Consider the following 26,469-nt stretch of genomic DNA (forward strand, 5'->3'; position numbering starts at 1 on the left):
TCTCGCCCATGAGAACTGCACAATAGATGCCAGCCAAATCTCGATCGGCATCTTTGCTTCTTGTACTATCTAGCTCAGAGGTGGGGAACCTGGTGTTCCCAAGGTGCAGTTGGACTCCCAAGTCCCCATTAGCCCCAGTGACCATGGCCAAATCTCAAAGGTGACAAGAGCTGCTGGAAGCTCCCCATCCCTGATCTTGTACAAGGCACTCCAGGCAGTTCATCATTTAATATACAGTGGTACCTCTACTTACGAATAACTCTACTTACGAATGGAGCTCCGTCCGCCATCTTGGATGTGGTTTAGATAGGATTTTTTCTACTTACGAATTTTTAGATAGGGTTGCTTCGACTTACGAATTTTTTCTCCCAATGCATTCCTATGGGATTCGACTTACAATTTTTTTCGACTTGCAAATGTGCGTTCGGAACGCATTAAATTCGTAAGTAGAGGTACCACTGTAGTGATACAGACAGGGCAACAGACAATACAAATGAAAAAGGGGGTGATAAGGAAAGAGAAGAATAAGCACATTGATGTACCTGTTCTTAATTATTTGTTAGAGAGTTTTGGGAGGGAATGAACTAAATGGCAGCTACCCCAAGCCGAGCCATTTAAATGCCACTTTCAAACTTAATCCGTTCCGGAAGTCCGTTCCAAAACCAAAGTGTTCCAAAACCAAGGTGCACTTTCCCATAAAAAGTAATGTAAAATGAATTAATCCGTTCCAGACTTTTAAAAACAACCCCTAAAACAGTAATCTAACATGGATTTTACTATCTAACGAGACCATAAAATGAAAGCAATAAACAATGTACTGCAGTCACACAGTCAGTCAATCAGTAGCTGAACTGGGTTCCACAGAGCCACAATAACAAAAACAAAAAACAAAAAAGAGCCGCAAAAACAAAAACCCAAAATAAATAGCAAAAAGAGACAGACCTCAGCGTTGCACTCAAAATGGAAGGGTGGCACTCAAAATGGAGCACGTTCGGGTTTCAAAAAAAGTTCACAAACTGGAACACTTACTTTCGGGTTTGCAGTGTTCCAAGTTGTTTGAGTACCAAGGCGTTTGAGAGCCAAGGTACTGCTGTAAATGGAATGGTGTGGAAATAATAAATCCAGCATGGGGCTGCGGTTGCGGCACCAACAATGACGGTATCCACACCATACATTTTAGGCCAGGCATAGGCAAACTTGGCCCTCCACTGGTCCTGTTAGCTAGGGATGATGGGAGTTGTAGTCCCAAAACACCTGGAGGGCCGAGTTAGCCTATGCATGCTTTAGGCACTCCCTGAAAGAATCCTGGGAACTGTAGTTTACCTGTAACAGAGCTACAATTCCCAGCGCCCTTAACAGACCACAGTGCGCAGAGTTCTGGTCTCTGTGTGCTTTAAACATATTGTTTGTATGCAACCTCCATGCTTATTTTTCAATGGAATGTTGTTATACCCTAAATTAAAACAAAAAACAACTTCTTGTCTTTGAAAATGAAGTTACAGCTTGATACTCAGTGAGAGGAACTGAGACCAAGCTGGTTTCAGACAACTGCAAGTGCTCTCACTACTATGAAAGGGTCTGGTGCTTGGCTTTAACTGGTAAACTTGCACAATGCTGTAGTGTAGAGGGATTCGTGGAGAAACAAAAGAAGATACTGATTGGTTTATGTTTATTTGGATGAGGTTGGATGGCCAACTCTCACAGATGATTTAGTTGAGATTCCCACATCCCGGGGGGTGGACTAGATGACACCTCAGGGACCCTTCCAATTCTTCAATTCTATGATTCTTTTTCTTTTATTAACTGTCGCCTGGAGGAACCTAGGCCCCCGGTAACTCAAACGTCTTTTTGGCTTGGTAATTTAATTTAACACGCTTCTATTATTTTCTGCCTTATATACACCACATGACTGTGTTTTGCATGACTGTATCTGGTGACCAAAACCCGTTATTTGTTGTTTGCATTGTTTCACGTTATTCTGAATAAAAATTATATGATAAAAAAGGGAAGAAAATGAAGTTAAATTACTTTAACCCAGACTTGGCTGAGATGCTCTGGTTGCTTAATATTCAGAGTAAATCTGTTTTTATCTAGCTGCATTCATCTTTGAATCTGAAGGGCTTTCTGCATGCTTCCATAATCAAATAGAACAATAAGTCTGTGTGAAGGAGAGTGAATACGCTACAGAATACAGGTAAATGCTCGTAGATATTTTGATTTGAGACTCGGCCAGCACATCAGAGGATGCTCCAGTGAAAGGCATTCAAATTTTTATCTTAACAGGAACCAGATGAGACACGGCTCAAATTGAATATGCCACCCCTACTAAACTTGTATACAGCACTGCCACCAGCTGTCTTCAAAACACACATTAATTCCGTATTGCTCTGGAGCCCGCAAATACGGCTGTAGCAGAGTTATTTGTTATGAGAACTTGCTGGTGTGCAAACTCTACAGTACTCCAGAGTTCAAATCTTTTGCGTGTATATTGAAGATCCAGAGTTTAGCACAGAGTTTAGGGGCATATTTTGAGTGCTTAACGCTCCTGCAGGTCATGGGCCTAAGGCTGTGCCTGAGGATTTTCAGTGTTCTTCTCTTGCCTTTAGAAAAATGGTTGGAATATATGCCCCTATGAGAAAAAAGCAGGTTTCCCCCCCCAAAAAGCTGGAAACAGAATTACTGTACTTGAATATGCAGACCAAAAGATTATGTTAAAGGGAGACTTAAATGGAGTGCTGTCATTAGAAAAGGATAGATCAGCTAGGAAAAAGGATACAAAAGAAGGCAGATTACCAAAAACTTGTTTTGACTTGGCCCAAACTCTAAATCTGATTGATATCTGGAGAGCAAAACATTTGTTTGATAAACAGTTCACTTTCTGTTCTCATGTTCACGACAGCAGTTCAAGGATAGATGCCCTATGGATTTCCAAAGAGTTGGAGCCCGAAGTAAAAAAGAAAGAAATTAATTAATCCCAGAACATTTGTCAGATCATAATTCCATGATAATGGAGATTCAAAAAGGAAGCCAAACTACATTTAGATGGAGATTGAACGAAGATTTATTGGAAGATAAAAACTTTAGGGAAAAAGTGAAGAAGGCCTTGGGGGATTATTTTGAAATAAACCTCCAGGGTCAGACTAAATTACAAATGGTCTGGGGTGCAAGTAAGGCGGTGATGAGGGGACTGTTTATACAACAAAATTCGATTAAAAGGAAATTGAAGGAAAAAAGAAAACTTAGATGAAATTACAGAAAAGGAGAAGGAACTGTAAAAAAAAAAGAGGCCAAAAAAAAAAAAGGCTTTGTGAAACCAGGTGCAGATGATGTTGACCACTGGACTGCTATCATGGCATTAGGCATTTCAATGCTGGTTCTAAATGAGTTTTATTGCATTTTAACTATTGTTTCTAACTAGTTTGGTTTTATTACTTTGAGAGAGAGGTGGTATATAAGCAGTAAATGAAAATGGATGAATGAATGAATAGATAGATAAATAAATAAATAACCGTGGCTTCTGATGTAACAGCAAAACACAGCTGGCCCAAATTGCTGTTTGCAAACCGGCTTCAAATCCAGGTTTGCCAACCGCTCAAAAACAAACCATGGCTTGTGAAGCCAGCAGGTTCGGGCATGCAAACCATTTTATAGTCCGAAAGCTCATACCAAAATAAAAACTTAATTGGTCTTTAAGGTGCTACTGGAGGAATTTTTTCATTTTATAGTCCAACACCTGAATAAAGGCAGATGCGATTAAGTAATTGTTTGCTTGCTCTTCCGGCCTTCAGACGTTCAGATACATAAGTAATTCATGGCTACTGTACAGACTGCTAAGAATGTTGCTCCCTTGTGCCTGTCGCTCATACTTGGAGCGGTGAAATCAGTTAAGTCCTTTGATTTCTGTGGGTCTACCCAGAGTACTATCACCCAGCCACTTTACAGCTCCCACTTTTGTTACTTTAGAGCGGTGGCTTCATTTTGCAAAGCTAAACGGCTGATTATGATGCAATGGTAAGAGTGAGAGAGGATTTGAGGCTCCAAAGTTATGATTATAATATACACTGTCCTTTATAGAGAAGCTTAAGCAAAAAAGGAACCTGTCTCTGCCTTGAGATGGGAAGAAGGAGAGGCAGGAGTAACACTCCACCTTTGGCTGTTCCTTGAAAAGTTGGATCTGGCCATGGTGACACATGCTGTGGTTAACATCTGGCAGTCAAGCTGTACATGGGCAGCGGCTGTGCATGTCCTATATGTTGTCGTTTAGTCGTGTCCGACTCTTCGTGACCCCATGGACCATAGCATGCCAGGCACTCCTGTCTTCCACTGCCTCCCGCAGTTTGGTCAAACTCGTGTTCGTAGCTTCAAGAACACTGTCCAACCATCTCATCCTCTGTCGTCCCCTTCTCCTTGTGCCCTCCATCTTTCCCAACATCAAGGTCTTTCCCAAGGATTCTTCTCTTCTCATGAGGTGGCCAAAGTATTGGAGCCTCAGCTTCACGATCTGTCCTTCCAGGGAGCACTCAGGGCTGATTTCCTTAAGAATGGATAGGTTTGATCTTCTTGCAGTCCATGGGACTCTCAAGAGTCTCCTCCAGCACCATAATTCAAAACATATGTCCTATATACATATGTAGAATATTGGCACAAATCTATATAGGCATGGGCTTTTTCTTCAAACTTCCACCTGCCTATGTCTCATCTTCAGTATTGTCTGTCACTCTGATGATGGGATGAAAGAGTTGGAAAGTGGCAGTGAACGTTTCAAGTTCCCTTGTTTAGAGCTGAGTGTATAGCTTATAGGCTTTGGGTTTTATTTCCCCCCCAAAAGCACCAGTAGAAAGACTGAGCTCTGTTTCCCCGAAAACTCCTTCAGCTTGGACTTAGGTTAAAACATGGCTACTAATTTATAGAGCAAATGTTCCCATTTAATTGGCAGGCAGCTCAATGCTTCCTCTTTTCCTCTCTTATCCTTTTGCAGCCTTGAAACATAGCAAAGAAGTGAAATCCATTGAGAATACTTTCGAAGGTAAGTGTGTTTATTACATTGCATTAGCAAACATTGCCGTGCCGCATTGATTTTTCTTTTATTTGGGGGTTTAAGTACTCGGATTAATGACAGAGCAGACAGGACAACTTCTTTTACCCCAGAGGCTGTCCCCTCTTTGCACAAAACGCCATGCCGCAGTTAGAGGGAAAAGCATAACAAAAGGTGCTGATGTGCTGAGGATGGCCAAATTTCGGGTTGTTAGCTGACATGCGCTTTGTTCTCGGTGGCTGAGATATTACTGTGTAGCCGCGTGTGTGCTAAGATTAATGCTACAGAATAGAGAACAAAAGGGCCTGCACGAACTGGTATTGCTCTTGGTCAATAGTGGAATAAAGCTAGCTGGCAAAATAATGCATTTAAAGTGGGCTGCTGAGTGGCGTTTTAATCTGATTGTGTTTAATTTATTGTGATAGGCAATATCGGATAGCGAACAGCTCTGCAGAAAGGAGGGGCGGGGAGATTATTGCTTGCAAAGTCCTCCTGGCTTTGTAGCTGGTCATTAAGTACATAAAACTGATTTGTGGATGGATGCTGGAGTAGAAGCTCCTTCCCCTTCTCTTATACCACACCAAGTGGCCTTGTTCGCACGCCATGATAACCCGTGGTTAATGGCTTAATCAGAGCAAGCCAGTTTCACCTACTTCATGCCTCCCTACCAGTGAGTGGGAACAGCAATCCATAATACTTGGCTCATGTTTGAACCATGGCTTTGTTTCACCCTAGACAATCCACGATCTAAAAGCCAAGGCTTGGTCTTGTGCAGCTGCCTGTTACGTTGCCTGGAGCAAGCATTTGCATTTTAGTTTTTTGACTGTAATTTTATTATCTTTGCATCGGAATAAACCAAACCACTCGTTCAAGTTAACCTGTGCGCGCTGAATCGGGGAGATTCTTAGAGTTACCAACAGCTCAACAGCCCACTCATTTACAAGCATGAGGAGTAACTTTCGTTGGAGATGAGCTAAGGATGGGCTGTCCTGCTGCTATACGTCTCTGCTCAGGAACACATTGCTGGGTGTATTTTCTAAAATGGGAAGGAGTAAGCCACCAAAGGACAAATAAACAAATACTGGAGAACGGGGCCAGCTGAAGATGCTTTGTTGCCTGAGGCAGTGCAGCAAATGGCAGCCCCTTCCCAATCAACGGGCGTAGTTCCAAAGGCTAGACAAGTTACTTTGGCATCTGAGGCAAACCTCCACCCGAAAAAAAAATATCCCAACCACCCACATAGACTTCTCCTCTTCTCTGATAGAATGTATTCAAGTATTTTAAAGCAACTAACAGTTTGCTTCCCATCCATGACATCAAGAATCAGTTACTTGAGGCAGTCCCCTCACTTTGTCTAACAATAGGGCCGGCCCTGTCAGAAATGCAGCACGAAGTTGTATCTTTTGGGAAATTGGGGAAATGCAAAGCTATCAGAGTCCTTAAAACTGTTATGTAATGTGCAAGGCACCTCCTCTTCATGGCAAAGGTCCTAAGAGTGGTCTAAAATATCCTGTAATTTCGTATTCAGGTTGAGCAACAGTTCTTTGTTTCTGTGCTGAGCTTATTTCTTTTCGGTCTCCAAAGAGGTAAATGTTGGAATTGGGAACTGAGATAATTAAAGCAGCCTAAAACATAAATTGCAGATTTAGAAACTGAAGATTGTTACATTATGCAGTGATATGTGAGTTATTAGTCTTGGAATGCCATCAATTGTAAACTAGTGTGATCAACGACTGAAAACATTGGTTAAACAACAGATTTATGTAATAGACAGGAAGCAAATCCATGCTATGGTTTGTTCTGTGAGCAGTATTTAATTTTTTTTCTACGCATATTTGCATTTTATGGTTCACTAAATTGATTTTTAAAAACATTTTATATGTAGAGTCAGACTGTTCTATAGGCGGAAGGGAAAAAAGAACAGGTTGTAGTATGTTGGAAATGTTTCTAGAAAGGAAACCTTTGTACAGCAACAGCTGCTTATGTGCTTGGGCCCAATCCGGAGAGATGTGCAACTAGCTCTGAACAGCCAACATGTCTTAGGACTTCTCCGTGTGTCTCAACACATGGCAATTAAAGAAGTGTCATCTTAGCACGTCTGCCCAAAGATGGAAAGCTGGAAAACTCTTGCCAATCTATTAATTGATCGCCAATTACATTTCCCAGACATGTTTAATAATAAAATAATAGTAATGCAGCAAAGTTAGACTGATTGATCAAATAACAAGGCTGCAAATAGAGATGAAGGACACCAGAGTTAATCTCAGATCCTCGAGCACTTATTGATGGGGCAAAATATGCGAGCAAGTGAAACGGTATTTGGACACAGTTTGTGGAGTGTAGTCGGAACACATGAGTCCGTCAGCTTTGCAACTGGAATTTGAATTTCTTCCTTTCTGTTTATTTTATTAAAACATTTCTATATGTTCCTTCCCAGCTAAATATGAGACACTTAAGGTGGCATACAGCAGATCAAAATAGCCAAAGATATAAAAATATACGAAGAAAGCACAGTAAGGGAGCAACCCATTTCACAAGAAGCTGGCATGAAGCAAGCTGGTGTAAGTTAATGGGGAGTAAAGTCATACCAGATGTTTCAGTGGTGAGGCTGCTGCTGCTTTGCCTAAGACTGGCAGAGAAAAAACAAGCCTTTAAAATAGTGTTCCGGACCAGAGGCCAGGTCGCATGACTGAGCAGAATGGGCTTCGGATTCAGCCTAACTCCCCTCCTCTTCTCATCCCCACCGTGGTGCTGCAATGCCCCTTTGGGGGAGCATTTACACTGGACTAGCTTCAATCAGCTTCAGCTCAGCTGGCGGAGCCCCGGGATGAGCAAGTTACTCTGGAATTTCTTCAACTGAGCTGGGATTGAGGATTTAGCAGAGCCAGGAACCAGCTGGCTGAGCCAGAGGCCCGCTGGCATCCTAAACTGTTCATCGTGGCATATCTTGCCATGGGACTGCCGCCTTAATCTGGTACACCCTACGTGGGCTTGAATTAGCAACCCCATGATACCTGTTTAACCTGTAACTTGTATATAAATAGAGCATTGCAAATATTATATCTGGTTCCCTGTTGTTGTTGTTATCCCCCACCCACTGCTTGTGAAGGATCGGAAAACTATCTCTTCTTAAAGTTGCACTTCATCCTAAGTACATTTCCTTTGAATGATTCATAGCATTCCCCCCCTCCGACTTTTGTTGTTGTTTTAATGTCTTGTTTTTCCAGAATCCTTTGATAGTGATCTATCACCAGTATATAGTTATGTGTTGATTAGTTAAGAGAGAGAGGGGTAGGGGGAGAAATCTTTAGAAACTGATGATCTTTTGCATTGGAATTGCATTTAGACAAATAATAGCTTGTCACTCGCATCTCCTGGCTTGTGCCTGAGTGAGTAGCTGCACTTTGGCTCATTATCTCCAAATTAGATTGCCTTGTAACCATTTTCTGAGTGCCTTCCCCCCTCCCCTTACTCTTTTCTGCTCCTTGTATCCAGAAAGCAATTGCTATTAGTATTGCAGTTGCTAAACCTGGAACTGTGGCAGAAAGAGAGGCTGCGATTCAGAGGGTCCCTTATGTGGGTAGCACATCTGTTTGTGTCCCCTTGTTGCTGCCTCCTGTACCATATTCCCAACATTGTTTGGGAGCGTCAACTTGGGTGGGTGATGATGAGGGGCACAAGAGACTCAGTGGGGAGGGAAGAAACAGACAATCCCCATTGTGGCAGCGGAGTTTTTTCTCTGGATTCAGCCTAGTTAATAAACCCAGCCTTTTCCCCTCATGGTGTTTTGGACTACAATTCAAACATCAGGAGGACACCGGGTTGGCGAAAACATTCAGAACAAGTCTTCTGCCAGTTCCCAAATTGTGAAACAAAAACATACATATCTCGTGCTGCTTCTGGATAATATTCAGACTTGGGCAATCCTTTCAGAAGAAGGGAATTTCATAGTTGCAGGGTGCGACGGACCTCCCCTCTGACTCTCAAATTCCCCCTGTTGTCTTTTCTTTCTCTGTAGTGAAGATCGGGACTCTCTTAAACTCCCTTCTACACCAGACTCCTGAGGTCCGCCTAAAATAGGAATCTCCCCTTTCTCTAGGGGTCTTTCAACAACAAGGGTACTCCTATCCAGCTAACGTGGCCAGTTTCAGGCTTGGCTCTGGGTTACTATGAATAAAGCTCTTTTGCCTCATGTCCAGGGCTTCCTTTGCCTAGGGTCCCTCCCTGTTATTGTTACCTTAGCACACAGGGCAACAATGTGGCACTCCTGAGCTTTTTCGTCCCTCCACCCCTCTCTTGGCTGACTCCAGGACCTGACTTATCACCTTGTAAGTCTCAGGGTCCCTTTCTTCGAGTTCACCACCTTTTGAGCCCGCCCCCGCCTTGCTGGATCAAACAGTCAACAATATTTCTTAGCACAACAAGAACTAGGCTTTATTTTTATTATAACATAACTGTTTCAGTATTTCATTTGTTTACAGTATGCTTTCTTCATTCAGATGTATAACTGGAATTCCTACTTGTTCTCTCCTAACCACCACTATCCTAGCCCCACACCCTCTCTCTTCCAGTCACCACTCTCCCCCGCCCTCTCCTCCTGACCAACGGCTGCTCCCTCCTTTTAAAGAGCGGAATGTCCCGCCTCTCTGCAGCCAACTGTCACTCTAACAGAGTGAGTGTAACTTAACTCTTAACACCCTGGAGATATTCCCCAAACCCTTAAACTAAGACCAGTTCGTCACACAGGGCACCTACCAGGAACACCCCTATGAAGAAGTGTGCATGCACACGAAAGCTCATACCAATGACAAACTTAGTTGGTCTCTAAGGCAGTGTTTCTCAACCAGTGTGCCTCCAGATGTTTTGGGACTACAACTCCCATCATCCCTAGCTAGCAAGACCAGTGGTCAGGAATGATGGGAGTTGTAGTCCCAAAACATCTGGAGGCACACTGGTTGGGAAACACTGCTCTAAGGTGCTGCTGGAAGAAGTTTTTTTTGTTTGTTTGTTTCGACTACGTCAGACCAGCACGGCTACCTACTTGTAACCCCTATGTAGTGTTACTAAGAGTACACTCCCAATTAGGTTTAGGGAAGAAAGTCGTCCCTTAACTATGCTTCTTTTTTTGAGCTGAGATATCCATGCTGCATAGCAAACTGCTTTGTAAACCTGAGAGCAAAAGCAATTTATGAGAATACATTGAGGTCAGGTGCTTTAAGGAGGCAAAGGCAATAATCAGGATTCCAGTGGGCTGGTACAGCGTCAGTAGCTCTAGGGATCCTGTTTTTTGCTTGATTTTTGATCACGCTGTATTCATAAAAGGCATGTGGTTGGCAGTCTGTAAATGCAGTAATCACAGGACTTAATGATTTCACACAAGATAACTGTTTGTTGAATAATTTTTGCTTGCTTTCAGCAAGCCACAAGTTGCATCTCCGCCTCAGTTTTGTTAAGGTCAGCTCAGGTCTGCTTTGCTTTCCCTGTTAAAATCCAAGGCAAGCGTGCCAAATTGCTTTGCCCCAGCTTAACCCTCACTCCATAAGAATCTTTTAAAATGCTACAAAAGGCAAGCTTATGTACACATCTACACACACACAAATGTGGGCGGTTGGGGGAGGGCGTGGCGGCGGCAGAACCATACTTAATCTTTTATTTGTATTCAGAAATCAAACTATATTACAACCAGTTTGCTATGTTTAGAGACTTGAGCAATAAATGTATGCACCAGCATCTATTTAAAGAAGCAGCACTTATTTTCTCAGTATGTGTGCTGATTGCAAGTGTCTACTGAATCCATTCCGAATACTGCTCCAAGGACATGTGGCCAGATCAGGAAAGATGGCTTTGCTGATGGTTTAATTTCATAACAGTGCTTTTTTTCTGGGGCGAGATGCAGGGGTACACATACCCCTAAACATTTTATGAATCTTTGTACTTTTGCCCATTTACCGTATTTATTTCCCCCGATTAGAACTATTAAATGGTGATTTTCTTGAGTGAAAATGAGAGTACCCCTAATTTTTTTGTAGGAAAAAGACCACTGTCATAACATATACCAGTATTTCAGAAAATGAACACACACACCCTCACCAGCATTTGGCTCAGTCTAGTTGATTTGAATCTACATTCAAACATAAATTGCTATCTTCACTTTGAACCCCCTTCTCACGTCCATCATTTTAGATTGTTTCATTGGTTAACGTAAGAGGAAAGGTGACCATTGCTCATACTTAATCTAAGCACAACTACAAGGGCTCCTGTTGTTGAATGTTATCTGTTAACTCTTGAAAGTAATTGAAAGTGGATTAATCTGTTTCAGACGGGTCTGCGGAGTACTCAACCTGAAGAGTACTTAACCCAAAGTATGAGTGTAATTGGTTCCGGAAGTCCGTACTTAACCGGAAGTGTACTTAACCGGAAGCGAACTTTCCCATTGAAAGTAATGGAAAGTGGATTAATCCGTTCCAGACGGGTTCGCAGAGTACTCAACCTGAAAGTACTCAAACCGAGGCGTACTTAAACTGAGGTATGACCGTAGAAGACTTGGTCTATTTGCAGTGGTACCTCGGTTCTCGAATGTAATCCGTTCTGGAAGAATGTTCGAGTTCCAAAACGTTTGAAAACCGAGGTGCAAAGGACTGCCTGCAAATTCAATTGAAAAAATTGAAAAATATGCCATTCAACATCTGAGGCGCGTTTGAAAACGGAAGCATTTACTTTCGGGTTTTCGGCGTTTGCGTTCCAAAACATTCGTCAACAGAGGCAGTCAAGAATCGAGATACCGCTGTCTTTGTACCATATGTTATTCCTTTGATGCTTGTTTATAAAACCCAATAAAAAGTTATTTAAAAAAGAAGAATACTGCCACAAGCATATCCTTTGGGTTTATACAAAGCTTGCTTTCTTACCAATATACTATGATTGTAGGGTTAAACATCCAGACTGCTGCAGTGCATTAAAAACTTTCAGGGATTTTGTTCTCTCTCTCTCTCTCTCTCTCTCTCTCTCTCTCTCTCTCTCTCTCTCTCTTCACAAACATGAGCTGTACAAAAGTGATTTGTACATCCTGTTTACTCTTTGTAATTGGGGGCTCAGAAGGCCAGGTGGTGTTGGGTAGATGCTGGCAGGTTGGGGAAGGCGAAACATGGTAGGTGATGGGCAGGAAAAAAGGTTCGCTTACATCCTTCAGCCTTGCAAGAGAAATTCTTCAGATTAGGGCTCCTCTCAATAACACCTCTCTGTGTTACAATGCTGGTGAGTTTTCTGTAAAGTCACAAATTGATAAGGAATTGTGGGAAACTCAACTTGAGAATGGGGGAAAATGTGAATCTTAGAGAAACCAAAATGGAAATATTAATCCATCCCTACAAGCTCAAGCCTGCTTCTTTAGCCATGCTAGAAAGAAGTCCAGTGATCCCAAAGGTAAGCCTTTGAGGACTGGACACCAGAATTCCCAGTTTGATCCCCCTGTAGCGTGCAGTAGGCTTCTTTTTATACAGCTTCTTCTGGGAAGAGAAAGATGTTTTTGAAAGACTGACAATTAGCCTGTGCCTAATAACGATCACACTAAATAGGGAGGCTGGGTTACCTAGTCCCAAGTGCATTGTGGGGTTTTTTGGCGTCAAGCTAATGTTTGTTTGTTTGTTTGTTTAGGCGTTTTAGCCCTGAAAATGAATTGTCTAGTTTTGAAATAGGGTTGATCTCCTCTGTTGAATTTTATGCTTGTCCTTCCTTTGTGCTCATTTTTAATTCCTTTTAAACATTTTTTTATATTTTATATTTTTCTTTTTTCTGCCCTGGTAGATTTATTTTTTTTTAAACATACTTTTTATTAATTTTACAGAATACAAAAAAACAAAAAATAAACGGTACATACATAAACACCTTTTCCACCTCCTTCCTACCCACCCACATGGGTCCTCCCCTGCCACAGAAGTATCCCATGTATGTGAACAGTCAGAGATGGTCCATTTTATGCTTGGATTTCTGTCCTCCTCCCCCTCCCCTGACCCCAAAGCCCCCCCTGCCACCAGGGAGCTCCAGCAAACCAGGGCAGTACGCAGGAGGCCATCCATCCAACCATCTATTGTCATACCAAAAAAAGAGAAAAATAGAAATAGGAAAAAAGAAAAAAAAGAAAGGGCAAAAAAAGAGAAAAAAACAATACAAAACAGAAAATTTTTTCTTACATTCATGATTGTAAAACCATATTTTGTGGGCTTCCCCTCCCCCCCCTTCCCCGGTTTTCATCCCTTTTTTATCATCTGCAACAGTTTCTTACTTTATAAAAATACACCTTTGTATCTTATACAACTTATAAATCAATTGTTAACATTTTCATCTAATATTCAAATCACTGAAAAATCAAACTCCCATTTTATCTTCCCGTGCCTAATTTTTTCTCCCTCTATAAGCCTCCATATTTTCACATTTTCCAAAATCCATTCACTTTTAAAACTATAACTATTCTCAATTTAACCTTACATCCCCGATTACCGGCTCCACCCCCCCAATCCAGCAAATTCCATAATCAGCAGACCAGTTATAAACCTGTTAATCCATCCATATAATCACAACATCACTTTCCCTTCACCCCACCCCCTGTTTACAGTCTTTTGCCATCCAGGCCACCGTACAGGACCCCTGAATTTCTTCTCTTCTCTGCATATTTTTTCCTTCTTCCCTGTGGGCGTTCTGGAGTTCCAATAATACCAATCGTGCCCCCCTCAAAAGCAGGGCACTCCATCCAACTTTTTGTAGAGTAAAGTCATCATTTTTTTCGTGGTGTGCTTCATTTTGTGTTGAATCATCACAGTCCTCATCTTCATCTTTTCCTTCCAAATCACAGTCATCATCATTGTCATTCTCACATTCATCTTTTTCAGTGTCAAAAGCTTCATCTCCTAAAAAATCATATTCTGCCATCACCATCTGAAATTTTTGCTGTAACTCTTGCCGTCGTGTCTCCTCTTGACATAGCTCTATTCTTGTTTCCCACATTAAGGTCAAAACAGACCGCTGGAACTCAGGGGAACACTTTTTTGTTGACATAATTCAATCCTGCCAAGGTCAAAACTTGTCACGTGAGGTGGAATATGATCACAGTTTATTTTCTCGACTCCATTTTAACAAGCTGGCTGCATTCTTCAAGTCTTATTAACAATAAAGTTCGAACTCACATTTCACAAACATTTAAACCAAAAAAGAAATTCCACAAAGTCCAGAAATACAAAGTGAAATAAAAATTGACTCATAAATCCTGATCAACTCACTGGGTTGTCTGGGCTGCCGGCTCCCGAGGAAAAGAAAGATTTTTCTCAGTCTTTACCTCTTGCTGCAGGGCAGTCATAAACCACAGTCTCTCTCCCCTTCTCACCCTGCATCAAAGGGGAGATTCTCTTTGATGCCTTTGAGGGATCCTTTTGAATTGCAAATCTTCTGTTTATGGCTTCGGGTTTCTATTTACTGTCTCTTTTGTTGCCGTGGGGGGGGGGTGGCTTCCTCTTTTCTCCCCTCTCTCCCAGATCCAAATTGTTTTATAATCCAAATCGTGAGGTTACTTACAGTCTTTTCCAATCGTTTTATTTTCGGAAGAATCCAGCGCTCTCCGCCTTCGGCTTGAAGCTTCTCCCTGCTAGAATAACGTTGCCGCTCAAAATGGCCCCCGCGACTTCTACCCTCCTCGCTCCGGAGCTCTTATTACCGTGTTTTCCCCTTTTTAAGACACCGTCTTATAACTTTTCCCCCTCAAAAAACCACATGGTGTCTTATTTTCAGGGGATGTCTTAGTTTTATTATGTTTTTATGGTACCTATGGTTCCGGGCAGTGGAGCGGCAGGCCTCCTCGGCATGGCCAGGAAGAGGCCAGGCCGCTGGCTCGGCGCTCCGCCCGGTGATGCCTTTGTCGTGGTTTTTTTAATCCCACCCCACCCCCTGCGAACCGCTCCGAGGTTCCTGCTGCTTTATTTGGGGGGGGCGTGTTTCGCGAAATAAACGCATGAGGATGAGGAGGGCTGAGGGATCCCGCCCGGCCTTAGGCAGGCCACCCGCGCGCCTTCCACCCACCGCATGAGGCCGGCCTCCGGGGAATGCGGGGCCCGGGCAAGGCAGCACTGAGAGCCCCCACGGCCGCCGGGAGACGTGACGCCGCCGCCGCCCACGCAGCCATCACCCTCGCCGCCGCGTCCCTTTCATGCCTCTTGCTCAAAGCGAGGCGCGGCGTTCACTGCGCTTGGAAGGAGCCGGGTGCCCATGGATCATGCAGCAAGGGCCCTCCCGACTCCTTCCCAGGCGCCCCTTTCTCCTCCTCCTTGCCGGTTCCGGGCGGTGGGGTGGCAGGCAGGAAGAGGCCAGGCTGCTGCGGCGCTCTGAGCGTCCGGCGCTCTGCAAAGCGCTGCTGGGCGCTCCGAGCGCTCGGCGCGGCAGAGCGCTCCGCTCTGCAGCCGCCGGTACCGGGCGCTGGGGAGGCAGGCCTCCTCGCCGGGTGCTCCGGCGGCGCAGAAGGGGCCAGCAGTGCTCCCGCCGCCGCCTGTTGCCCTGGTGGCGCAACACCGCTCTGCCTTGGGCCATGCAGCCCACGACGCTCCGGCGGCGCGGAAGGGGCCAGCAGCGCTCCCGCCGCCGCCCGTCACTCCAGCCGTGCAGAAGCGCCCGCGGGCCTCCCGCCGCCGCTCAGCCTTGGGCCATGCAGCCCCCAGGGGCGAGCAGCGGCCTCGCCTCCGCCTGGCCCAGCAGCAGCAGCAACAGCAACAGCAGCGGGAGGACAAGGACAGCGCTGCTGCTGGGTCCCGCTGCCTCAAGGCGAGCGGCGCTGCTGTGTGAAGGTATGGCTTATTTTCAGGGGGTGTTTAATATTGAACAAATGCTTTAAAAGCCTGCTATGGCTTACTTTCTGACTACGGATTAAAAAAGGGGAAACACGGTAGAGCTAACCGAAGAGTTGGGGAGTCCGGATTGGGGCTGTGCCGAGCAAATTGCCCCCGGGACGCCCTTCCCGAGGTTCTAAGGGGCGCAGCGTCGCTCTCGCTGCCCTCCCCACTCCTAGCAGGGACGGGCCGTCTCGGAGACGAGACGAAACCCCGCCGATCGGCGCTGGCGCTGAACCCGGAAGCCCTCTGCCCTGGTAGATTTAATGCCACATGAATGCCCTGTAAATACTAGTGATGGAGAAGGAAGCCCCTTATCTAACCTCTCCTTTTACCAATGACCTCCTCTTTTCTCTGGTGCACGTTTTTGTAAGTTTCTTATTTTTCTTTGCCCCGCCCCTTGAACTATGATGTAATAATACATGGTTCAACAGCACACTGGCTATCTGGTGTAAAGCCAGGTTTGAATGTGGGACTCTAACTTTTTCAGGGTGCATTTTAAAATCATATTGAACAGAATATAGACCATTTATATTTGCAGACACATATTATTATTATTATTAATTTATTTATTTATTTATTTATACCCCGCCCATCTGGCTTTGTTTCCCCCACCACTCTGGGCAGCTTCCAACAAATACCAAAATACATTAAAAGCCACTCTGGGAGGCTCCCAACAGAATATTATTATTATTAATAAAGCGATAAAACATCAAACATTAAAAACTTCCCTAAACAGTGCTGCCTTCAGATGTCTTCTAAAAGTCAGATAGTTGTTTATTTCCTTGACATCTAATGGGAGGGTGTTCCATAGGGAGGGCGCCACTACTGAGAAGGGTCTCTGCCTGGTACCCTATAACCTCACTTCTCGCAGGGAGGGGACCACTAGAAAGCCCTCAGAGCTTGACCTCAGAGTCCAGGCTGAACAATGGGGGTGTAGATGCTCCTTTAGGTATACCGGGCCGAAGGGACCATGAGTATCATCTAGTCCAACCCCCTGCAATGCTGGAATCTTTTTGCCCAATGTGGGACTTGAGCCCACAACTCTGGGTTTCCCTTGAAAGTGTTGACAAGTAGTGAAGAATGCTATTGAAGAGTTATATGCAACAATTGTTCCAACGTAGTTACTGCCAATGATGCCTTGTCTGCTGTCTAAGAGCAAAGGCAATATATATGTCTAAATTACTTGGACAGAAATCCTATGTGCTTGTGTGATGTGGAATCTGAAATAGTTCAAACATCAGATTAGTTGGAGGAAAATACATTTTCACCACCATAAATGTTCCTTCGGAAATCTTGAAAGCAATATTTCATGCTTTCCCTTCCAGCCCAGAGGTTTTTCCTCATTGCATTGGGGACCCGGGGGGGGGGGGAGAGAAAGGAAATTAAACAATATTAGAAGTGGTTGGCTTGGCCAGACTCTCTGATACAATGGCTTATATCCATTACATCAGTGTTTCTCAACCTTTTTTGGGCCACGGCACACTTGTTCCATGAAAAAAATCATGAGGCACACCACCATTAAAAAAGTTAAAAAATTTAACTCTGTGCCTATATTGACTATATATAAAGTAATTCTCTTTATATATAGGCCATTTGTTAATGCCCTTTGTTGACTTTAAGCCTGGGTGGCTCTTTTTAATTTTTTCCCCCTTGCCACACAGTACAAACATTCTCAGGCATTAGGGGGGAAATGGGGGGAAGGAGACTCCGGCATTAGGCCCAAAGGCCTCAGGGCCACTTACAGCGCTGCTAAAAGGCAGAATGAAAAGCCCTCGGGTCGAGGGGAGCTTCGCAGGGGCCCCGACTCCGCGACCCAAGCGGGAACGAGGGTGCCACGCGGGGCTCACAGGAGACCCCTCCCCTCGAGAGGAAAGAGGCGCGTCCCGGGTGTTTCTCTCCCCCCGGCCAGACCTCCCTCCCTCCCCTCAGAGCCACCACTTTTCGGGCGCAGCGAAGGCCCGTTCCTCCCTGTGCACCCCAACCTCCGCCGGAGGGCCATGGCCAACGCCGCCTCCGCTCCGCGCCCGCTCGGCCTGATCCCGGGCCGCCTCTCCTGCCCGCCTCACTTACTGCATGGTCCCTTCCAACTCTGGCGGCGGTTGGGGTGCGCAGGGAGGAACGGGCCTGCTCTCCGCCTTCTCGCGCTCTAGCCTGGCCGGCCAAGGAGCGCTGTGCTGCGCTCGCCACTCGCGGGACTAGACTGGAAGCGAGTGCGAACGTCGGAGCGCACCCTCCCTTTCCGGCTTCCTTTCCGGTGGGTCAGTGTCAAGGCAGCAAATCGCCCTTCTCGTCGCCGCACGCCGCGGCACACCAGCCCCCGTCTCGCGGCACACTACTGTGCCGCGGAACAGCGGTTGAGAAACGCTGCATTACATCACCTTAAGAAAACCAGCCATATCCACTTGGTTTTTCTTCAGATGCTCCAGCCCAGGAAGCACCTTCCTGTGATTAAAAAATGGAAGGAAGTGCGGAACACATTGAAATTCACTTTGTTGATGTGATGGGAAAGACATCCTGTACTTCATCTGTAGCGCATTTTAAGTAGTATAAAACGGCAAATATCCCCCCCCCCTGTTCCTGGCTTCCACATTTTGTTGCTCGCACATGTGGTAATAGCACCGGCAACATTTTCTGGAACTTGTTTTTATATTCTGTGATTGGGATGGCTTGTAGCCAGCGATTAAAGTGGGCAGGTTCACCTGGGTACAGAGCAATTTTCATCCATTTCACATTCATTGCTGTGCTTAGAGTACCAACAAGATATTCTAGAAGTTCAGAAAAGCATGCAATTTCCTTTCATCACTACTCACCACAATTGCACAAGGACGAAATGGATGTTGTTTTGTACCTGGTTTCTTGGGTCTCTTTAGATCAGCCTCGCCCACCCCTCCAGATGATTTTGGACTCCCAACTTCCCGTCAACCTCCAGCCCGTGTGGCCTATAGTTGGGGATGGTGGGAGTTGTAGTTCAACGACATATAGAGGGCACCAGGTTGGGGAAGATTGTTTAGCCTGCTGTTGGTCTCTGATCTGAGCCAGCTAGCCGGCTTTCTTCACCACCACCCCCTGCTATCTACTGCAGTCGTAGTTTTCTCCTGCCATTGTTGCGTCCCCACCTTGCTACTTAATTGCTTTATGGTTAAAAATATTTTATGGTTTTTGAAGTTGTATTGTAAGCTGCCATGGGATAAATGTAAGTGAGGGGCAGTATACAAATGCCTTATGACTTTTTAGTGAAAGTATGTAGGTTTCAAAATGGCTGCTGTTGATGTAAAGAAGCTTGGTGGCACTATCATGCGTTGGTTATGAACAGTGGCGTAGCGTGGTGGGGGCTACAAGGCTGGTTGCCCCGGGCGCAAAATTGTTAGGGGTTGCAAAATTGCAACACAAAATTGCAACATACTGCCTCAATACAGTTGTGCGCTTCCATTGCTGTGCTCCGTTGAAAATAGCTTCTCCATGTGAACCAGGAAGTGACCTTTCCAGACAATGGGACAACTCTTCTTTTCTTATCTCTGCGGCTGCAGTCTCTTGGGTGTTGCGGACGCCGTTAGGAAGTTGAATGCACAGGTGTACTCTGTCCATTTTGCTCCCTCTGCTCGGCCCCGGGCACTGGCAACCCATGCTATGCCACTGGTTATGAATGACAACCATTGTGAGAAGTGTGTAGGCTCATTAAATCTTCTCATACGTCAACGGATGGGTGACAGCATGTGCTGATGGATTGGTGGGGACAGGTGAAGGAGGGCCAGGTCTGGGGGATACTCAAACAGGCTGATAATGGGGCAACGTGGGCATTCTTCTGCATCAGGAATTATGCTTGGATTTTGTATTCTGATATGGGCTGCTGTTGGCTTTTCAGTTCCATTAAATCATCAGTTCATGGGCTGCTCAGTGCCCTGTAATACGTATTCAGCCTTTTCAAGATATGTGAGAGGCGTGTTGTTCAATATCCTACATGTACTTTGAATTCTTAAGATTCTTAATAGGTGATGATTTAAACCTTGTAATGGCAGTTAGGATGCCCAAGGCTGCAATCCTAAATATGTTTACTTGTAAGTAAATTCTACCCTAATATGCCGAGCTGCAAGCATTGCAATCACCAAGGCAGCAAATGGGTTCTAGCCTTTCTGCTCAATTGGCATTGCTCGTTGGAGAACAGCAGGCATGTGGCCAGGTGAAATTCAGGACATTTGTCACCACCAGGTAGGAAAAACAGGCTTTCTCTCCCACCCCCCAACCCCCATTTGAGCCTGCTACACATTCAATGATTAGAAGCCTGTACTGTATTGGTTTTTAGAGTAGCCACTTTATTGAAAGCGTAATTATCACATGATTTCAGGAGCCCGTTTCATATTGGTAAGGTTAGGGATTGATGCTTTATACTATTTGAAAGTGAAGATTGCAGTTTTCAAGCTCTATGCCATAGTGGTTTCTAGCTCCCATTAGCAGGGAGGTCTCGAGGCTGCAGCTATTAGGCTAGTCTTAGAGTTTGTGATAGTGTGGAACGGGAGAGAAAGTATAGCAGCACACTTAGTACACTCCTTTTCTTATGGTTACTTTTTGAACTGTACCAAGATAGCAGATGGGGGAAGAAAATCATTTGTTAATTCCTGAAAGCCACAATGATTCCTAAATGACGATTGCCCTGAAACCAAACTATTCCCTAGTAAGGGCCCCTAGATTTTTTAAAACAGTGCTCAAAGCTTATTGAGTTCAAAAAGAGACCGATAGTGTGTCTGTCAATCTTCGTACTTCTGTTTGTTCCCCTTAATTCAAGCAGATTTCCAGAAAGAGTCAAGAACTGAGCACAAATAAGCCCACTTTGTTTACTGTAAGGCCTCCTGGGCAAGGTAATACTTGTGAAAAAAAACAAAGAATTGTTTTATTGATTTGACAGCACCAACAACTGGCACATACTCTCATCTTTTAAATTGCATGAGGATTGGCACTTGACCTGACGGAATCCAAGCACTCATTGCAAGGGGAGGGGAGAGGGAAAGAGGAAATCAGAAGGGGAAACCCTGCTCACATTTTGGGAATATCAGCAATACAGACTGTAACTGGATAAATTCCCCAAGGAATCTATTGGATTGTAGTTTTGTGTGTGGTAGGGATACCTCCACCAGGGAACTATCAGCATCCAAACTTTGCTAAATCCTAGGATTATTTGGAGGGAGCCATAACAGTTAAGGGACGCAGGTGGCGCTGTGGTCTAAATACCACTGAGCCTCTTGGGCTTGCCGATCAGAAGGTCGGCGGATCGAATCCCCACAATGGGGTGAGCTCCCATTGCTCAGTCCCAGCTACTGCCAACCTAGCAGTTTGAAAGCACGTCAAAGTGAAAGTAGATAAATAGGTACTGCTCCGGCGGGATGGTAAACTGCATTTCCATGCATTGCTCTGGCTTCGCTAGAAGTGGCTTAGTCATGCTGGCCACATGACCCAAAAAACCTGTCTGCGGACAAATGCCGGCTCCCTCGGCCAGTAAAGTGTCATGAGCGCCGCAACCTGAGTCGTCTGCGACTGGGCTTAAGAGTTGGGGGTCCTTTACCTTTACCTTATAACAGTTAAACTCGGGTAAGAGTCATTGGGATTCTTCAAACTGTGGCTGGTGCTGGTAGCCAAGTCAAAATTGTGGTTGCCAGGGTCCTGCCCTTCTTTGGGATTGGGATGTAGACTGATCTTCTCCAATCCTCTGGCCACTGCTGAGTTTTCCAATCTTGCTGGCATATTGAGTGTAGCACCTTAAATTTTACATATTGAATATACAATTTATATTATATACAATAATATAAAATTATTGTAATGAACCACTTAGTATAAAACAACTAATAAGATTATCATGGACTTCCGTGACTCACTAGCAATCTCCCAGTGACTCTGAAGTAAGTGGCTTATGAGCTAGTGAGTGAACTGCGCACTTATAAATGATCAAGATTTAAATCAAACGTTGGGATAACTGTTATTTACTTTTTAGTAGATATACATAGGTTTGTGCTGCACATGTTTCAGTTCTTAATCTAATGTCAGGGGACATTAGATTGGGCGTCTTTACTTGAGGGTAGCTGCAACAACACCATTACGTCTACCATTGTCTTTTCCTATGGCATCAACCCATTATTATTTCAGAACCTTGGCACTGCTATAATCACACCATATTCATGCAATGCTTTCATTACCACCTATTTAACAGGGATCGCCTGGCTGTAAACCAGTGAAATTCTACAATGAATGTCCATTCTTTTCACCTCCATTTGGAGATGCTCCTTCTTAGCTTTTTTTTTAAAGCAAAATTCACACTTTGCCTTTAAAGCCTTTAAAGGATTTTACGCTTGAAATTAGATGCATGGTGTTTCCAAGTTTCAGTTGGAATGTTGACAAAAATTAAGCAGGAATAGTGCCAGGGTAACTCTGTTAGCTGGGGGAAAAAAAAGGAGATTTAAATATTGCTGCAAACTGATGGGATTTATGGGAGGCTGGCAGAGAACAATGCTAGAAAACACAGCGCCAGAAAGCACAATATCATTTTTCAATGTCATGCAGTGACAATCTGGTTATTAGGTTGTCAGAGTCTTTTCTGACAAAATTGAATGTTGGGGTGCCTAATTAGATTGGGCCAAAGCCCATTGGGGATGCTGGTATTTTTCTAATAATTTTTGGCCTGGGATGTTTTCGTTAAGGGCACAAACATATCAGTCATATCCAGAAATAACAAGCTTTTCATATTCTCTTAAGGGCCTTGGTGAAAGCATAATATACAACAAAATGTGCTCAAAGCCAGGGCATTCCTATATCTGAAAAGATGCAGCTACTAGGTGAGTATTCCACAGGCGGTTTTCTTCTCAGGGCACCATCGCCCAGGAAGACATATTTTGCCTCTTCCACAACACCCCCAGTGGCTTTAATTTGGGACTGTTACCTTAGGTAAGTCCTAGTAGATTTGTGCCTCAGATTTTCTTGCAAACACATACCACAGCCATCAAGGCAATGTATGCATTGTATTTGTGCATTGTTGGGTGTGCAGATTGGGTGTGCTTTGGTATCTGAAGAAGTGTGCATGCACACGAAAGCTCATACCAAAATATAAACTTAGTTGGTCTTTAAGGTGCTACTGAAGGAATTTTTTTATTTTGCTTCGACTCAGACCAACACGGCTACCTACCTGTAAACAGATTGCTTTAATCTGCCTTAGTCAAAAAACTATTCAAAGCATGGATCTGCCGAGGTGTGTGAGTTTTGGATGGCTCGGCTATCCGGGACAGCCCACATTGCAGTCACCTGATGTCCTATGATTGACAGGTGTATGGCCCTGCCTACCTGCCAATGCTAGCCCACAAGGTGGGGGGGCATAAAAGTTTCCCACCCCCACCCACCTCTAAGGGAAACTTCAGCCTCTTCGCTTCCTAGTAGTTTTCCTTCCATACACCAGTTGTTGCAGGGGATTCTTAGGAATCCTATGGCAAATACTCAATTCATGCAGGGAGGAGTATTTGGCACCTCAATGTTTCCTTGTGAAGAGAACATGCAAGAGAACACAGCAGACTCTAGAACAGCTGCATATTTTTGTTCTGGGCGAATTCTCTTTTGTAGTAGCTCCTTGACCATTATTGTTTTCTCACTGAGGAACTCCTAGGTTCTCCCAGGAACATTGTTAGAAAGTGGTTGCTCTTATGCAAAATACTGCTGTAGCTGGGACACCCAGTTTTATTTATCCAAGCTCCACGATGAAGAGAAGACTATCGTGGTATCTATTACGATTCTAACATTTGTACAGTAGTTAAACTTCTTATTCCCTTTTAGAGCTGTGTTAGAAAAGAGCCAAGTTGCCAGTTTCATATTCCTTTATCCTGACGTAAATGTATTTTAAAAAATCGTATAAAAGTAGTAACTATCAACATGGATCATGTCGATGGGCTTTTGAGCAGAAGTAGGACCAGGAACAGTATTCATTGCTGCTGTGTCTAAACATCATGAAATTAATTCAAATGGACAGTTTCTCAACAGGCTAATATGCCAATCAGTTAAAAAAAAAACCTTCAACAAACTTTTCAGAAATTGCAGTTTTAACCTTTCTGTTCAGATCAAATAAAGAGTTCTTTTTCAAGTCTGTTCTCTTCATACATTATGCTATTGACATAAGAGTGCTAGTGTTATAAAAAGCTGGTTTTCTTTAATTGAAAATCTCATTGTGCAGTCATGGAAAGGGGTTTTTTTTATATAAAAAAAAATTAATCTGGTTTATATAATGCACCCTAGAATAGCCCTAAATTTGAAGTGAAGTGTTTAAAGCTACTTCAAGTTGCACCAGGTTTTAACAGAATACTGAAAGTCTTAGCCCATTCTGAATATTCAGTATCTATTTTAAGAATTTTGGGTTTTTTTTATTAATTGATTCACTTATTCTCTAAGCTGCTCACACAAAATAATATTAATCATATGTGCTTTTCTTGCTCCTGTTTTGAAGTTAGGGCTTTAAAGGGCTTTACTTTGCATTGTGCTTGGAAACGTACTGGGAGCCAGTGAAGATCCTTTAGGACCGGTGTTATGTGGCTCTGGAGGCGGCTCCCTGTAACCAGTCTAGCTCATAGCTGCCAAGTCTCCCGCTTTTCACAGGAAACCGCCGTATTTTAAACCGTTTCCCGCTGGCAGCCCGGATTGGAAAAAATCCCATAAATCCCCCGGATTTCAGTACCTGCCAGGGAGGCTCCTTCTGCGCATGTCTGGACATGCGCAGAACCGATTCCGGGTGCTCTGCCTATGTCTGGGCACCAGAAATCGGGCAGCGTTGGCACCGGAAGTTGCTTCTACGCATGTCTGGAAGCGACTTCCAGTGCCGGCGCTGCTGATCCCGGATTTTTCTAACCGGGAGTTGCAAGGTACAGTCTAGCTGCCACATTCTGATGTGGTCCTAAGGGGAGACTGGAAGGAGCTGTTGACTATACCACTATTCTACACCTCCCCTTAAATTCTACATCTTGAGGACATCCAGTGGAATGGATGGCAACAGGTGGAGAACAAACAAAAAGAAATACAGGCAATACAGAATTTATCAGAAGGTTACTGTCAGAGTGAGTTGTGATTCCCATTACTACAGATCACATTTCACTGGGTTAAATTCATTGAAGAGAGGTCTTCTAATAGCAGAACAAACAAGGATCGCTCAACATCATATTCTGTTTGTGATCTTTGACGGAGCATCAGTTGCCTGCCGTTGGTGATAAAGAGTTTTGTGTTAGGACAATGTCTGGAAAGACTTAGAATAGCCGTTCTTAAATTATTGTGTTCTACTGTGCAATTTCCATTCATCCGAATGGAACTTGTGTTGGAATAGTTCTCAGAATTGCACAGAAAGTCTGTGAATCCATTAGCTGCAGTAGATGATGTATTTTGCCTGAATATATCCCAGTGCCAGTGCTTGGTAGAGGCAGGCGGTCAGTTGTCTAATTAGATTTTATAACACTTAGTGTGGCTGCAGCTACAGTGATAACATCAAAAATATTTCACAATCCTTTGCCTACTTTCACTGAGCAAGAAATAATTTTACATTTGCTTTTCCGTTAAGTGAGTAATCAGTTAGAAAAATCCCAATAAATTTCAATATGTTCGCATTACTCGACAGTGTGTGTGTGTGTGTGTGTGTGTGTGTGTTTAGAAATGTCCTCAGAAATACATATGCATCTAGCCTTGCATATGTCCAGTTTGGATTAGTTTATACCCTTCAAAGTTAAGCTGCAAATCAATACCTACAGCATTAACCTAAGGCAGTGGTGTGCTCTTTACCTGAATGGGCTGCTCAAGATTCCAGCCTATTTCAAATGCTATTAAATGATCTTGAAATTCAATTCATAGTGATATTCACCCCAGAATGAACCTATGTTAGATGTCCGGTTGCCGAAGTAAGAGCTTTTTAAAAACAGTTCCTGTGGATAAAATTGGGACAAACATGTAAGGGATGTGTCATCTCCTCCTCACATAGCAAGCAACATTATACCAATTCAGACCACTGTTTTGTCTAGTTCAGCATTGTCTGTAATCTCTCGGAGCTCCCCCTGGGGTTTCTGGATGGAAAGATTCCCAGTCCTACCTAGAGCTGCCTGGGATTGAACCTGGGACCATCTGCCTGCAAAAGAGGGTCCTTTAGATGTACGATAGATTGAAGAAGTGTGCACCTGCTGTTCTACCATCTGGAAGGATGAGTGTGCCATGCAGGAAGTTGCTTGCATGGAATTCCCAAACTGCCCTTTACATTTTCCTCCAAGGAGGGAGAATAAAACTTGTTTGTTTTATTTGACAGATTTTTACCCCGACCTTCAGCTGGACTAAAAAAAGGCTCCCAGATTGCCTTGTGACTATCAGTAGTACTGTGACAGTCCTTGTTTCCAGGTTTACATTGTAAAAGGCATGGCACAAAAGGGAAAGTGAATTGGGAGGGAGGAGGCAAACTTAGACACTGGTTCTTGCTTGGAGGGTTCTAAGTAATGACCAGCTGGAGTGGAAGCAATTAAAAGGAAACAGGTAAATCTGCCGATTTCTCGGCTGAGCTGATGGAGGGTCCCATCTCTC

The 26,469-nt window shown here is 44.1% G+C and overlaps 1 protein-coding gene across 11 annotated transcripts in view; it reads left to right on the top strand.

Annotated features, from left to right (window-relative positions):
- Positions 1 to 26,469, top strand: part of FHIT (fragile histidine triad diadenosine triphosphatase) — a 1,052,598-nt gene that overhangs the window by 46,433 nt on the left and 979,696 nt on the right. For 8 of the 11 annotated variants that reach the window (XM_088662578.1, XM_088662587.1, XM_088662582.1 and 5 more), the window contains exon 2: positions 4,979 to 5,026. The exons of 1 other annotated variant lie outside the window; for it this stretch is intronic. The gene's annotated coding sequence lies outside the window, so the exon portion shown is untranslated. Of the gene's footprint in view, positions 1 to 3,864; positions 3,884 to 4,978; positions 5,027 to 26,469 lie in introns of those variants that run through there. 2 more of the 11 variants (XM_088662579.1, XM_088662583.1) reach the window with 1 other exon arrangement.

This window comes from Zootoca vivipara, chromosome 2 (genome assembly GCF_965207765.1).
Source record: "Zootoca vivipara chromosome 2, rZooViv2.hap1.1, whole genome shotgun sequence".
In the NCBI taxonomy this organism is placed as follows: domain Eukaryota; kingdom Metazoa; phylum Chordata; class Lepidosauria; order Squamata; family Lacertidae; genus Zootoca; species Zootoca vivipara.